The following is a 14,676-nucleotide window of genomic DNA, read 5'->3' as shown; positions in this document are numbered from 1 at the left end:
GATCATGACCTGAGCTGAAGGCAGAGGCTTCAACCCACTGAGCCACCCAGGCGCCCCCTAACTAGTGCATTTTTGATGGACCTTTAAAGACATAACAAATAATTAATTTAATTAATTTACACATCACAGTACAATGGAGAAGTGAACACTCTTAGAAGTCACTACTTTTTAGGCTATGAAAATATTTTCAGTTGTCTTTCTCTAGAGGTCCCTGCATGTACGAATGGCGGGATAGGAGTGAGGGGAGGTGGGGCTCTCTGCATGTGGCACGGATGAAGACGGTACCCCGACACCCAGGGGGGAGTGCGGTGGGAGTAAGACGTGAGTAAGACGTGAGCTATATTTAAAAATCCTATAAACAATTATAATTACATAGTATTTGAGAATACTTCCAGTCCTTGAAATGACTGAACACTAAGGTGGATTCCTAAGGGAAGGTATGGTATTCCTTTGAAGGGATAAGATTTAAAATGGGCTGATTTAAAAGAGGGCTGGATTTTACCTGCTTAGGATGCATCTGGAACAGGTTAAAACTGAAAATAGCAGAGTGTGTGTCGCACGGTAGGAAATTATGGTTTTGTGAAAGGTTTTTAAATTATATTTATGTGTAAATTTTATACATTTACATGGCATCTTCAGATTATAAAATTTTTGAGAAAGGAGTTAAACTTCATACTAAAGTCCTAGTGAAGGCAGCTTAAATTGATGTTCTCGGTAAAAGAAGAGAAATAATAAAAGTAGCCTCATTAATGCAACTATTTATACTCCTACATATATCTACTTTATAAAAGACATGTGGAAAATCTGGTTATACAGAGTGAATATAATGTAGGAATTTTAATAAGAATGCCTATCAAGAAATTTTAAGTATATTTTTACAGGATTATATTTATGTAACATTTTATACTTTCTATAATGTTAATTCCTGACTCACAGGAATTATTTCTGTTATTTGTTAATGGGCTAATGTAGAAAATGTCAAAAAAGAATGCTTTATTTTTGCTTTTTAGCCGTGAAACCTTAATTAAATCTAAGGTTCAGCTTTGGGTTTCCTGTTAGAATTTTAAAGATCAAGAAAACATTCTGAAGTTTGGGCCCCAGATTGGCAGTGCCCGGGAAGTTACCACATACAGAATACCTAGTGTGTATCGGGAGCTGCGCCAATCGTCTTTACATACAATCTCATTTAATTCTCCCTGGGTTGAGACTTATTGTCATTTTAAATGAGAAAATAGCTCAATATCTGGTAAGAAAATCTGGAAGTGGATACATACCATCTGACACCAAAGTCAGAATCTGGCCCATGATTCCCGAATCTTGGATGTGCGACGGAGTCTACCACTCAGAAGCTGAATGACCAACTCTCCAAAGGAAGCCCTTTGTGACAGAGACTGCCAAGTGTCTACCTAAATTCTCTCTGTCCCTAGGCATTTATCCAGATTTCATTTCTCGAGTTCTCTTCTTGTAGCACATAAGGCTGAAAGTCTGTGTCCTAGCCAGTGGAATGAAGAGATGCGTGCCATACCCAGGCAGGGGCTTTCCTTCCCCTCTGCCAGCTGGATGCTGGATGTGGGCATCAGTGTGACCACGAAGAGAATGATGAACCCCAATGCGGTGGCAGAGCTAAGGGATGGAAGCATCACTTTGAAGAAAACCCCTTACCCACCTGAACACCGCACCCACCCTAGGCACAAACCAAGCTACATCTGCGTGGGAGACATTGTATCTTGAGCTCTGTTGGTTATATAGCACCTTAGTCCACAATAGTGAGTGAAACCTTTTTCCAGAGGCTCTGATTCATGACAATCCATCTGGGAAAACCAAAGACGGAGACGGGGCCACAAAGGACCTCCTGACCACGCTGGCCTCAAAGGAGACTACTGTGTGTCTACTTTGACAAAAGATGTAAAAGTTCAGTGGATCCTCTCAACCTGTTATTGAGCCCAGATTTTAAAATTAGACACTTGGCAAAAAGTTCCCAGTATTCCTTAGATTTACAAGTGTTGATAGTGGGAAACCAGTCGATGCCAAGTACGAGTGGGGGTGCTGGGGAAGGAGAGAGGGGGGACGAGATTCACCTTCAGGAGCACCCCACAGTTAAACCACCGTGGGGCGGAACTTAGAGACGGGGTTCATGCTCTTCTCTAGAAGAGACCTTCTCTAACTTTGGGAATTCCAAGCACTTGAAAACTATCTGAGAATCTAGAGGGGGATGTAATGGACTGTGTTTCTCAGACTTGGGTGTTGAAAGCCTCAGTCCCTCAGAAGGTGACAGTATTTGGAAAAGGGTCTTCAACAGGTCACTTACTTATGGTGCAGCCATGAGGGGGGCTCTAGACTCATCTGAGTAATGTTCTCCCAGGAAGAGAAGATTACAACACAGGGAGAAACACCAGGGCTGCACAGGCTCCCATAAGGTGACCGTGTGAAAGGGCAGCACGAGGGCTGCCATTCTCCAGTCACAGAGGAAACCGAACCTTCTGGCAGCTTCCAGAACTGCCAGAGAGTAAGTTTCTGTTACTTAAGCTGCTGAGTTGCCCCCCCGCCCCCCCAACCTTTTTTTTTTTTTTTAATTTTTATGTCGTCCCTAGCAAACCTGTACAGTAGCCAACTCAAAGCACTGTAACTTGTGAGCCACAAGAAAAAGCCCTTCTCGGCAATGGGAGGGGAGGTCAGACAATGTAACAATGTAACAATGTAACAATGTCCCTGGAACACGTTCTTATTCCCCACTCCTTTCCACTGCTTTTCCTAGTTTCCTTCTATAAACACACAGGCCCAAGATAAAAGTTTTCTAGTAAAGGCTTGAAAAGCGGACAACATAAGAAATGCTAATTTGCCCCAGGCGCCTGGGTGGCTCAGTCGGTTAAGAGTCTGACTCTTGATTTCAGCTCAAGTCATGATCTCAGGCTCCACGCTCGGTGTGAGGCCTGCTTAAAATGCTCTGTCTGCCTCTCCTTCTGCCTGCCCTCCCCTCGCCTCTCTCTCCAATAAATAAATAAAATCTTAAAAAGAGATATTAATTTTTCACACTCTGAGGTAGTAGGATATATAAGATGCTCTGGAAGACATTCAGATTTTACTGGAAATATGTGACATAATTGCTTGGTTCAGATATTATATATTTATTTCCATCTTGACATTAGAATATTAAACCACTCCTCCTCTTGCTAAATGGGCATGCATCTAAAACACTAAGCTGTTTCACTGTCCTGCTCAGGAGCCAAATGATATAAACTCTCATGAATATGTAAATCCACCCCTCTAAGCACATTATTAATTATTTCAAAGATAGTTGGAGGTCACCAGCTCACTGCAATTTCTATGCATGAAGTTTCACTAATATAAGACATCACACAGTAAGGAAGAACAAAGTTTTATCATAGTTCCTGCGTGTGTGTGCGTGCATGTACACATGTGCAGGTGTGTCTGTGTGCACACGTGTGTGCATGTGCACACGTGTGTGTGGCCAAAGTAACATACAGATCTAAGCACAGCATCGGGAGGCACTGAGGCCAGCACTGTGGGCGATGACGCAGGGGGGCAAGTCACGGAGGAAAGCAACAGCTGTCTCCATCAGGAATCGTGGCCTTAACATCCAAAGAAATTTCTATCTCAACTAGACTTAGGATTTCCTGAGCGAGAGGCCACCAACGGCCCCGATTTGTTCAGAATGAAGTTGTGGCTCACTCCAGAAATCTGCAGCTCTCGACCAGCCAGCACCCTCCTCACTTCCTGAGACACTAGAGAGCACGCGCAGGGTTTGGTCCCTGCATCTGTAACACTAGACGGTGCTGCGAGCCTCTCTGGCAGCTCTCACCAGCTTTCTCGGTGGTTCTCAGCAACTGAAATGCTCCTAGATAAACCTTGGGACAGCTGAGGTGTGGCCTCCAAGAACCGTCATGTCGGGCTGTTGCCAGGGCACACAGAATTACTGACAGAAGGAGGAGAACCCTGAACATAGCGAGCTGTGCTGTTTAAAATTCACAGTATGGATAGAAGACTTATTCTCACCAAACTGCAATAAAATTGATCTTCCTCGCCCAAGGAACTCTCCAGGGTCCCTGTTATTATTTACTTTTATACCTCTGATTGCAAACTCGCAATTCATCTGGTGAAAAGGGAATAAAAATTCTCACAGCAGATAGCAACAGAGATGAGGAAGGGAAACATAAACACACCCACTATCTAGTATGGTTAGTTAAAAAAAAATATATATATATGTATGTGTGTATATATATATATATATATATATATATATATATATATATGTATATGTATATATATGTATAGAGAGAAGAATGGAAATCCTGAATAGTGGAACACTTTGCACATACAGTCAGGGTTTTCTGACTGGGGGTATAAGTGGAATTTAGATGCATCTTGTGAAGGAAATTTGGCAAAAACCTTTCAAGCATCTACTTGAAAGTTAAAAGTGGGAAATTATCTGTCATTTTTAGGGATGTGTGTCCATAGGGGGTGATGCTATGATGAAGAGTAAGGGGATGAGTATTCCAGAAGTCAAGGTAACAGGTGTGTCGAGGCAGGACAGAGGAGGCTGTGGCAGGGAAGGCCTGCTGAAGGCTTCTGGGAAGCTGGGGTGCTAGTTCGCTGGTCTGGGAGGGGGTCCCAGAGGTTCCCTACAACTGTACAAATCCATGACAATATAAATGTGGGTAAACACTGCTGCGTATGCATGTCTCACGATAAATTTAAGAACACATCAAGCCACTTAAAATGATATACTTAAAAGTCAATTAATATTCTATTGATATGGTTATACTCCTTAGAGCCTCAGAAGAGCCCTCTCTGGACTGATAAAGCCAAGTGCAGAGACTCGGAAGTTGTGCCGACTGCCTACAAGGCCAGGGAGAAGAATCCGGATCTATACATTTTAATAAAAAGAAGAAGAAAGCCTAGAGACAGCCGTTTTTGAACAACTCTTGTCACTCTCTTAAGTACTTACAGGCATTTTTCTAGAACTCTTTGGATAAGTAATAAATTTATACTTAAAAATAGTTTGCTTTTACCCCTATAAAACAAAGGTAGAATGTTCTTCTTAACAGTGCAAGGTGGAAGTAGGTGGAAAGAGATTATTTTTGCTTTCTCTGCTGTCTATGGAAAGCATTCCCACCTTACTTCTGTTTTTCTAAAATTTTATTTTATTTTTAACCACTTAATAAGATGCAAGAGAAGATGAAAGGCAGCTTGGAAAGTAAAAACCCAAGCCAAGTAGGAACCAAAGACACAGTTTCCTTGGACTTGGGCTTCCTCCTAAAGATAAAGGGAGCGATCCTGCTGGGGCTATTTCCAGTCAGTGCACAGTATCCCTTCAACCATACAACCCTAAAGACACACACACACCAAGCAACGGCAGAAGTCTACTGTCCTCACTGAAGTAGGCATTTCCAAGGTCAAACGGATGACCGTGAAGACAGTGCTTGCTGATCTAGCTAGAATGAGCTCCTGAACACCACCAATTCTGTGTACAGCTCTTTTTCTGGTCCTCGTCCATAGACCCGGCACTCCTTTCGATAAAGCTACCTTGACTGAGTGTTGTTCCTGCTGCAGGAGGGGAGAGGAAAGTGGAAGAAAAAAATCATTCAGTAATTGTGTGTTTCACCATCCTCTCCACCAGCATTAGAGGCCACTCTGTGTTTGCAGTCCTATTTGCTTTTCCTTCTGGGCACTCAGCCAGACCCTATTCCCCCATTCCCCTACATGTGTGCACGCGCGCACGCACACACACACACACACACACACACACACACGCCCCTCATGTGGCCAGGTAGGGCCGTGTGACTGAGTTCTGGTATAAAGAATCTGGAAAGAGATGATGCGCTCCATCTCCAGACCTGGTCTCTACAGACTCCATCATGATGCTCAAGCCCTCTCTGCCTCTGCCAGCTGGCCTGGAGGCAGACGATCAGTGGGATTCAGAGGCCCCTGGGGGTGACAGAAGCATTAGATGCAAAAGTCAGACTCTGAGTCCCAGAATGACGTCATAGGGCAGGGGTATCCCCAGGCAACCCACACTGGATCAGGACATGAGCGGATATAAACCTTGATTCTGTGACTTCGGTGTCGCTATTAAGAAAGTTATACTATGGTCCTGACTTTAGTACATTCAAATCAAAGGAAAACTCTCAGAGTTGCTAAATCAAGAACCCCCTCCAAAAGAAACTGAAAAGAAGTTTAGCATTAATCTCTGGAAATTAGCAAATTTGATTTAATTTCAGTTCATTTTGAGGCAGAAAGAAGATGAGGTATGAACTCCAAACTCGTCAGCTTCCTAAGTCCTGGCACTGGCATCTCCACAGTATCTACCACAATTGCGCAAGATCTAGAAGCTAGGGAAAGAGCAAGCTATATATTTCAGATTCGGACATACAGAGAATGTGTGTGTAAATAGGTTTCTATGGAGCTTATTGCTATTTTTAAGCTCATACTATACATTGCCAAATTGCTTTTTAGAAATATATGATTTTACATCCCTACCTGCTTTGAGTGTGTGTCCATCCCACATTATATTTTATGCTTTAAATTAGCAATTGTTTAGTAACTAATTATGTTAAACTTTTCATGTGTATTGATTTTGGGCATATCTTCTTTGGTAACCCATCTTTTTTTTTTTTTTAAAGATTTTATTTATTTATTTGACAGACAGAGACAGCAAGAGAGGGAACACAGCAGAGGGAGTGGGAGAGGGAGAGGCAGGCTTCCCGCAGAGCAGGGAGCCAGAGTCTGGGCTCAGTCCCAGAACCCTGGGATCGTGCCCTGAGTGAAGGCAGGCGCTTAACCGACTGAGCCACCCAGGTGCCCCTGGTGACCCATCTTTTAATTTATTTTGGGGGGTTATTTATTTTTATTACGTTACGTTAGTTGCCATTCAGTACTTCATTAGTTTTTGATGTAGTGTTCTTTTCAGTGTGGTTTTTAGAAATTATGGTGATTTGATTATTTGTGTGTATTTGGGAGAGTTAATACTCAAAAAGCCAAAAGCAATTATTTCAGGTTTTACGTTTAGCTCCCTGACCAGCTGTCTAGAAACCAGTCTTCTTGACTGTGGAGGCACCAAGAAGGGCTCTGTATCTCCAACAGCCCAGGATTATCCGCCTTGAGCTTTATGTTGCCCACAAAGATGCAAACGACCCTAATGGATGGCCACTGGTGACTGGACATATGAGGTAGAAAGGAAATGTCATTCTGAGTTAAACAGAAATTGGAATTTTACAAAATGTGAGCTTGGGAGAGAAGTAAACAAAACAAAACAAAACAGAAATGCAAACCACTGAGGACAGAGGGAGGGATGCACCAAGACGGGACCAGCGGCCATGGCAGTGGCATGTCACAGAGAAGTGAGCAACTATTCCCTCAGACACCCCAAGGCTATAGGAAATCTGTGTTGTCAGGGCTCCTAATGGACCAGGGGTAAATCTGTTCTCCAGTTTTCATTTAATTCTAGAGCACACTCCAAAATAAATCGACCGAAATTAATAAAGCTCCAACAAATTGGTGTGAGTGACGTTGTCTTCAGAGCAGAAGCAAACAGTGCTTTGGCATTTCAAAATAATTTCTAGATCGAATTCTCATAGTAGCAGATAGAGAAAAAAGACAGAAAACATTTCAAAATAATTATAAAGTTTCTCCCAAAGCCTGGAGCTTCATGCAAGAGCTTCTCAGAGGCTATGGAAATAGGCCATTTGGGCTGTGTCTGCTGATCTTATTTTCAACTCCATCAACGTTTATTGAAAAACCTATGCTGGCTAGCAAATCAGATCGTGCACGGACAAAATGGGCAAGGGCAGAGGGAGTAATTTTTACTTATTAACGTTATAGTATCCCACTGAAAATACCTTAATGCTCATAGAATGCTCGCCTCCACAGTAGTCCCAGACTTTAAAGCCCCGGGCCTCAAACAGATACTGGGAGCTATCCCTGAGGTTCTTCTAATTGACCCGAGGCATTCATGTTACTGGAATGTACATCTAGGGTTGAACCACCGCCCAGAGAGGAGCAGGTGGGGGAGTGGAGAGAATGTGGAGCCTGGGAGTCCACCACCGCTGGATGGAAACCTCGGCTCTATTCTTCCTGGGCACTTAGTTGTATTAAGGTTTTACTTCCTCCTCTGTGAAATTAGAACAGTTCAAGTTCACTGTTGGTTTAACTATGGAAAAAGTGCTAGACAATTAGATACTCATTTGACATTCTTTTCCACAGAACTTTCAAAGGTCTAGTACTTTAACTGTGGTTTACGGGCTTCTCTTCATATGGCGATTAAGAAGACACATCCTAGAGCCACAGCTAGTTGGCACTGAACACCAGCCCTGTGATTTGCTAACTGTACTATTATCTGTACATTAATTAGCCCCATGAGCCTCAAGTGCTTTACCTATAAAAGTGGAAAAATGGCAATACCCATTCCAGGGGGCCTTTAGGGGACTGAATGGATATATATATATGGAAGCACTCAGAGAGGAACCGTACACACAGTAAGTACCTGGTAACAGTTCTGGTCATTACTTACTTTTTACCCCCAGGGCAATACAATTTGGCATCCCAGTCTTACAAAGCATGACAAAATTTCTGGCCAAATGAGAGGCTCACACAAAGGAATTAGGTACCTAAAAGGGTTTTAAACCAGTTTTAATTGTTCATCATTCTAACTATGACAATGAAAAAGGATGTTTCGTTGTTGGCCATCCGTATCTTGAACAATGTATATATCTGAAATTGAGCTTGGAAGCGGTTTAGTTTAATGATCTTGAAAGAGGCTTGAAAGCCTAGATTATGGAAAAGAAGAACACTTACAATTTGGTGGTGAGAGGTATTAGACATTTATAAAGAAATGGTGAATTTGCATAGATACCATTTAGCAAGACATTGGATATGTGGGTCATTTAGCAATGGAAATAAATGCTCTATCCAGCTTTTTTTTTTTCTTTTTTCTTTTCTTTCTTTCTTCTTTTTTCTTTTTTAATGGACGGGGCCAGTGTAGTTCAAAAAATAGTTTGCTAATTCTTCTTAGAGCTTCTGTTCTTTTATGTAAAGTTTGTAGTCCCAGAAAACTGATGTCATTTTTTCCCTCATCATGTCACCATTCAAACATTAGGGAATGGTTTGTTTCCCAGGCTCTGCAGCCAGTTAGTGATGGATTTGGGGGACAGGTTGTCTTGTATGGGCTGACGGAGGGTAGGCTTACACAGCTGCATTGAACTCCCGGGCTGGGAGAGCATCTTGAACAGCGCTATGCATGAACTATGGATATCTGTTTCCTGTCAGATCTGAAAAGCACCCATGCCATTCTACAGGAGGATCGCTCTAGTTGGTGAGCATCAAAAAGTCCTTTGGCCAGTTCCAAAGCAGGAACACAGTCATCAAGCAAATTCAAATATGTATTTTTATCAATCAATCTGTCCTATTTATAGTTTCATGCAGACCCCTGAGGCAAGAAAAGTCAAGCTCTGGATTCCAGGGCAGAAGAACCATCTCTTAGGGTTAGAAATGAACTCTATCTTTGAGAGGAAGTGATGGCCTTAGGAATACAATGCCCCTTGACTATCTAAATAGATCTTGCATTAATTTTCTTGGAAAAACTGTAATCCAAAAATGGCTGGTAGCCACCGTGCGGGTCTGAAACCATTTGGCTAGACATTTAAACTGCCATGGTGGAAAGATAAATGGACAACTCTTCAGAGAAATCAACAATATCCAGTCAGGCTAAACCAACTGACAATAAAAGAACACACATACATACATACACACAAGCTAACTTCCAAAACACTGCAAATCCCCCGAAAACCAAAGATAAAGATAATACTGGGGTTTTTGAGATCCAGGCTTTCTAGAGAAGGCTACTGAGGTCAGGCAAGAGCCATCAAGGAAATTTCTACCGAACCATGATCAATGTGACCAGCAACACACTTCTTGCTGAATGGATCTGGCATAAAATTTGAGCCTTGCTGGAGTAATAACAAGCTGACCTTGCAGTACAGTTTTCGTTCTATTATGGAATTAGCCAGTATTTTTGCTTTTTATACATAGTATTAAATTCTATTTATGATTTATTAAGTTTTATTTATAAGATTTATAGACATTGATATAACTTTTCCCACTGATATAACACTTGAATTCACCCCACCAAGAAAGAGGGCTGTGCCATGGAAACAGTATGGGTTCAGTCATCGGTTCCTGATAGTCTGCTGTTCTTATCTGCAGTTTAAAAAGCCTTGATTTTCTATTTCTGTTTTTTTTTCTAGTTTATTTTATGTGTCTTGTTCTATGTTCCATGAATCAAAGTAAAGCAAAGTAAAACAACAACAACAAACCAGATGGACAGGTGAACAATGCTTGGTTAATGGTTGATTTATGTACTGAATCACAGGAAACATCAACCTATCATTAAAGAATGTCTGATCGATCATATGTTCCTCTATGGATATACAAATATATGCACAAATATATTGTCTGTAGGAATGCATGTTTACAGAACAACCCAAATAACAAAAACCAAACTTTGGAATGTGTTCACTGTCTTCATTATCTAACACAGAGTCACTATTTTATTATTATTTTTTTTATTATTATTTTTTTAATATTTTATTTATTTATTTGACAGACAGAGATCACAAGTAGGCAGAGAGGCAGGCAGAGAGAGAGGAGGAAACAGGCTTCCTGCTGAGCAGAGAGCCCGACGCGGGGCTCGATCCCAGAACCCTGGGATCATGACCTGAGCCGAAAGCAGAGGCTTTAACCCACTGAGCCACCCAGGCGCCCCCAGAGTCACTATTTTAATTCACCCACAGAACGATGTACAAAATAGATGCAATTGTAGCGTCTCCCTTTTACCTTAAAGCAAAACCAAGACCTACGAAGGATAAGCAACTTGCCCTACATTACAAAGGGGGTGAGTCTCAGAGCCAGGATTTGAACTTGACTTCTTTGACTCTGTATATACAGAGTAGGCCCAGGATGTAGGCAAAATTATTCATTGGTTTATGGGGAGGTAATAGTAGGGCTTACACAGATTTTATATAAAATATATAAAAATTAGTCTTCATGAAGACTTAATGTACAGGCTGATATCAGAACTTACCATACCCTGGTGTGCATACTGGACACATCATGTTCATGAACTGGGAGTATCTTGAAGGGGCAGTGAGAGTCTTAAAACACAGACTCTTAGAGAGTCTCTGGTGAGAAAGGATTCAGGATAATCCAGTTTGGTTTTTACAAAATAAAAAAAAAAAATTCTATAATAACATCTGAAAGCCTCTTTTCACATACTATGAGGAATACTTCTAATTTGAGCCACAGTTAAAAAAAGGCTAAATAACAGATGACAATATTGTGACAAGCTGAATTGTATTTTCTTATAAGCACCTTTGAAGATACATATTAAAACACTGTTGAAAAAAAAAAGGAAAAAAGAATAAAATACTATTGAAGATTTAAAAGAAACAAGTATCAAAATGAATTAGACGGTGTAGAAAGTTTACTACACAGTTGGAAGTCAGTAGGTTGTTTTTAACTCCTCTCAGCTTGTGGTTATTTGCTGTGTTCCTTCTTCCTGGTTTCCAAAATTTATTAAAAATCATAGACTAGAAAACCTTTCCATGAAAATATGTCATTTTTTTGTTTCTACATATTGCAAACACACACACAGACACACACACACAAAGACACAAACATACATATCAAGATGATTGTCATGTTTAGCTCATTCTGGAGTGTGTGACCCCAGTGGTGGTCAGGTTGATTGACTCAGGTCACCATGGTGGGGATGGAGCATGGCACCTGTGTCTGTGCACTGAGTTTTAAATCACACCCCCCAGGACTCTCGCCCCACAGTGTTTCCTTAACATAGGGTGACAGTCAACATTGCTAATGTGTGGAGAGCAGTACAGGCCTATGTACTAGTTTTATAAATACTTCTTGATCAACAGATTAACAATTTTAAGTATCCTAAATATTTTTGATAGCTTCAATCACCAGAACTGCAGACAACAATGGGCTACTCTATTTCAGATACGTTGTCTTTTAATAACCAAATACACAAATATGCAGCTTTCTTCTTATTATTGTTAAACATGAAAAGAAACAGATGCCAGGAAAGATAAGTTCTTAGTAGTAAGTGGCACTCTAAAAAAATAAAGCAAGGTTCTATGAAGGATTTAAATAACCAGCAATGAAGTAGGCACAGTCACAAAAAGTATTTAAAAGGATTCCAAAGAAAAAAAATAAAAGCTAGCAAGAAATTCAAGGAAAGCCTGGAACAACCTGCTATACTCGAAAGCCTGGCTAATGTGTACAAGAGGAGTCGTTGCACTATTTTTTTTTTTTTTTTTTTACTTCATATACTTGAAATTTCTTAGAATTCAAAGCATTTAAAATTTAAAAATAAGTGAGAAATAAACGGATTTTTAAAAGTGTCTTGAGTATGAGAAGATATAAAGATGAATATTTAGAAATGTTTCCATGCTATATGGTTTTGTGAAAAAGAGAGTTTATCAGTACAAAACTGCCACATGAAAAACATTAAAAACAGAATCTTTAGATCTACAAGTAAATGTTACACTAACTTTTAAATGCTTTTGTTAAAAATATAAAAGCACAACACCCTCCTGTGAGTTTTCCTTAATAATATGTTGACACATATATTATGTGAATCTTAATTAAAAACATTGCATTATTGGCAGATGCGATTGAAAAACAAGTATCAGAATTTACAAAGTCAACAATGCAATTAGCTTCTTCCATTTGGAAATGTCAAATAGTTTTGAGATATATTTTTCAGCTTTGATCAACATTAAAACTAAGTATTACAAATAAGTATCACAAGTAAGAATGAAATGAATTAAACTTAAAGCCTGACCATTGAATCAAGGAATCACATAGTTCCAAACCACAATTCTCAATAGTGAAGCATATTTACCTACATTGCAATCATTAAATATATATATATTTATAATGAGGTAGGGACCCCTATCTCACTCCATATATAAAACAATAATTCAAAATGTATCAACAACCTATGAGTAAGAGGTAGTCTATTAGAGGAAAACATGCGGTAATTCTTCATGACCTCGGGTTTGACAACACAGTCTTACCTTTGAAACCAAAAGCATAAGCAACAAAAAAGAGATTAACTGGACCCCATCAAAATTAAAAACTTCTCTTAAAGGACATTATCATGAAAGTAAAAAGGCAACCTACAGAATAGGAAAAGTGCTTGCAAATCATGTATCTGATAACAGTGTCTAGTATCCAGAATACATAAAGAATTCTTATACCTCAACAACAAGATAAACAACCCAATTAAAAAACAGGTAAAGACCTGAAGTGATAGTCCTCCAAACAGGTAACACAAATGGCAAATTAGCATGTAAGCTAACAGTCAACATCACTGGTCATTAGAGAAATGCAGATCAAAACCACAACGACATGAAACTTCAAAGCTAAGAGGATGGCTATTAAAAATCAAACAGAACAAAACAGGAAAATAACAAGTGTTGGAGAGGATATAAAGAAATAAAAACCCCTATAAGTTACTGGTAGGAATGCAAAACAGTACAGCAGCTATGGAAAATAGTTTGGTAGTTCCTCAAAAGGTTAAACATGGCATTATCCTGTGACCCAGAAATCGCACTCCTCAGTATACTGCTAAGAGAAATGAAAACATATCTCCCCCGAAACAAGTACACAAATGTTTACAGCAGGTTATTCCTAATAGCAAAAAGGTGGAAACAACACAAATGTCCATCAATGAATAAATGGAGAAGGAGATCATGGTATGTCTCTATAAGGGAATATTAGTCAGTCATAAAAAGGCATACAGGTACATGCCGTGACTCGGATGAACTTGCTTGCGGTGAAACAAGGACACACAAGGTAACGTATTGTAAGATTTCTCTTATAGGAAGTATCTAGAATTGGTAAATCTGTAGAGGCAGACCATAGTGGTTGCCAGGAGATGGGGGCAAGGGGAAATTGGGTGGGATTATTAATGAATGTGGGGTAATGATATTTTTCTGGGATAATGAAAAAGTTCTGAAACTAGACAGAGGTGACGGTTATGCATAACATCGTGAAAGCATGAAATTCCACTGAATTATACACTTTAAGTGGTTAGTTGTATGTTAGGTGAATTTCACCTCAATTAAAAAAAAAAAAACACATGTAACAACAGTAGTGTAATACAATTAAAGAATGCTCTGCAATGTTGAATGATGAAACAATTTAAAATATTAAATATTTCAGCTTTCATTTCCTTTAATTTCTTTTTTTATATACATTCTTTGATACACCTGTGTATGTGCTCACAGTTTTTACGAATAAGAGTACCAATTTAGAAATGTGACTAGTGCTGCTCTAGGTCCAGGGTAATCTAAAGCTTGCTGTGTAAATCCACAGACATACTTTGTGTACATTGGCTGAATAATATTTTACAATTTGTTTCCCATACTTCCATGCAGATGACGCATTTTCTAGGCCAACATAATTCCTTCCTACCTTAGGGTTTTATATTTTTTTGTGATCCAAACGTTGTTTCTTGCACAACCGGGATCAAATAGATATTTGACTTTTCAACCCTTCAGCCAGGGATTGAATTTATTGGAGAAGATGGTTTTGCATCCACAATTCTTCCATTCTTAATTAGCATTAAAAATGGAGCAG

The 14,676-nt window shown here is 39.8% G+C and overlaps 1 protein-coding gene across 6 annotated transcripts in view; it reads right to left on the bottom strand.

The window, feature by feature from the left end:
- PRKN (parkin RBR E3 ubiquitin protein ligase) overlaps window positions 1–14,676 on the bottom strand; it is a 1,292,545-nt gene that overhangs the window by 386,335 nt on the left and 891,534 nt on the right. The gene's annotated exons all lie outside the window — the stretch shown is intronic.

This window comes from Mustela lutreola, chromosome 6 (genome assembly GCF_030435805.1).
Source record: "Mustela lutreola isolate mMusLut2 chromosome 6, mMusLut2.pri, whole genome shotgun sequence".
Taxonomy (NCBI): Eukaryota; Metazoa; Chordata; class Mammalia; order Carnivora; family Mustelidae; genus Mustela; species Mustela lutreola.
Note: the sequence above shows the minus strand (reverse complement) of the source record. Positions and strands in the feature narration are given on the sequence as shown.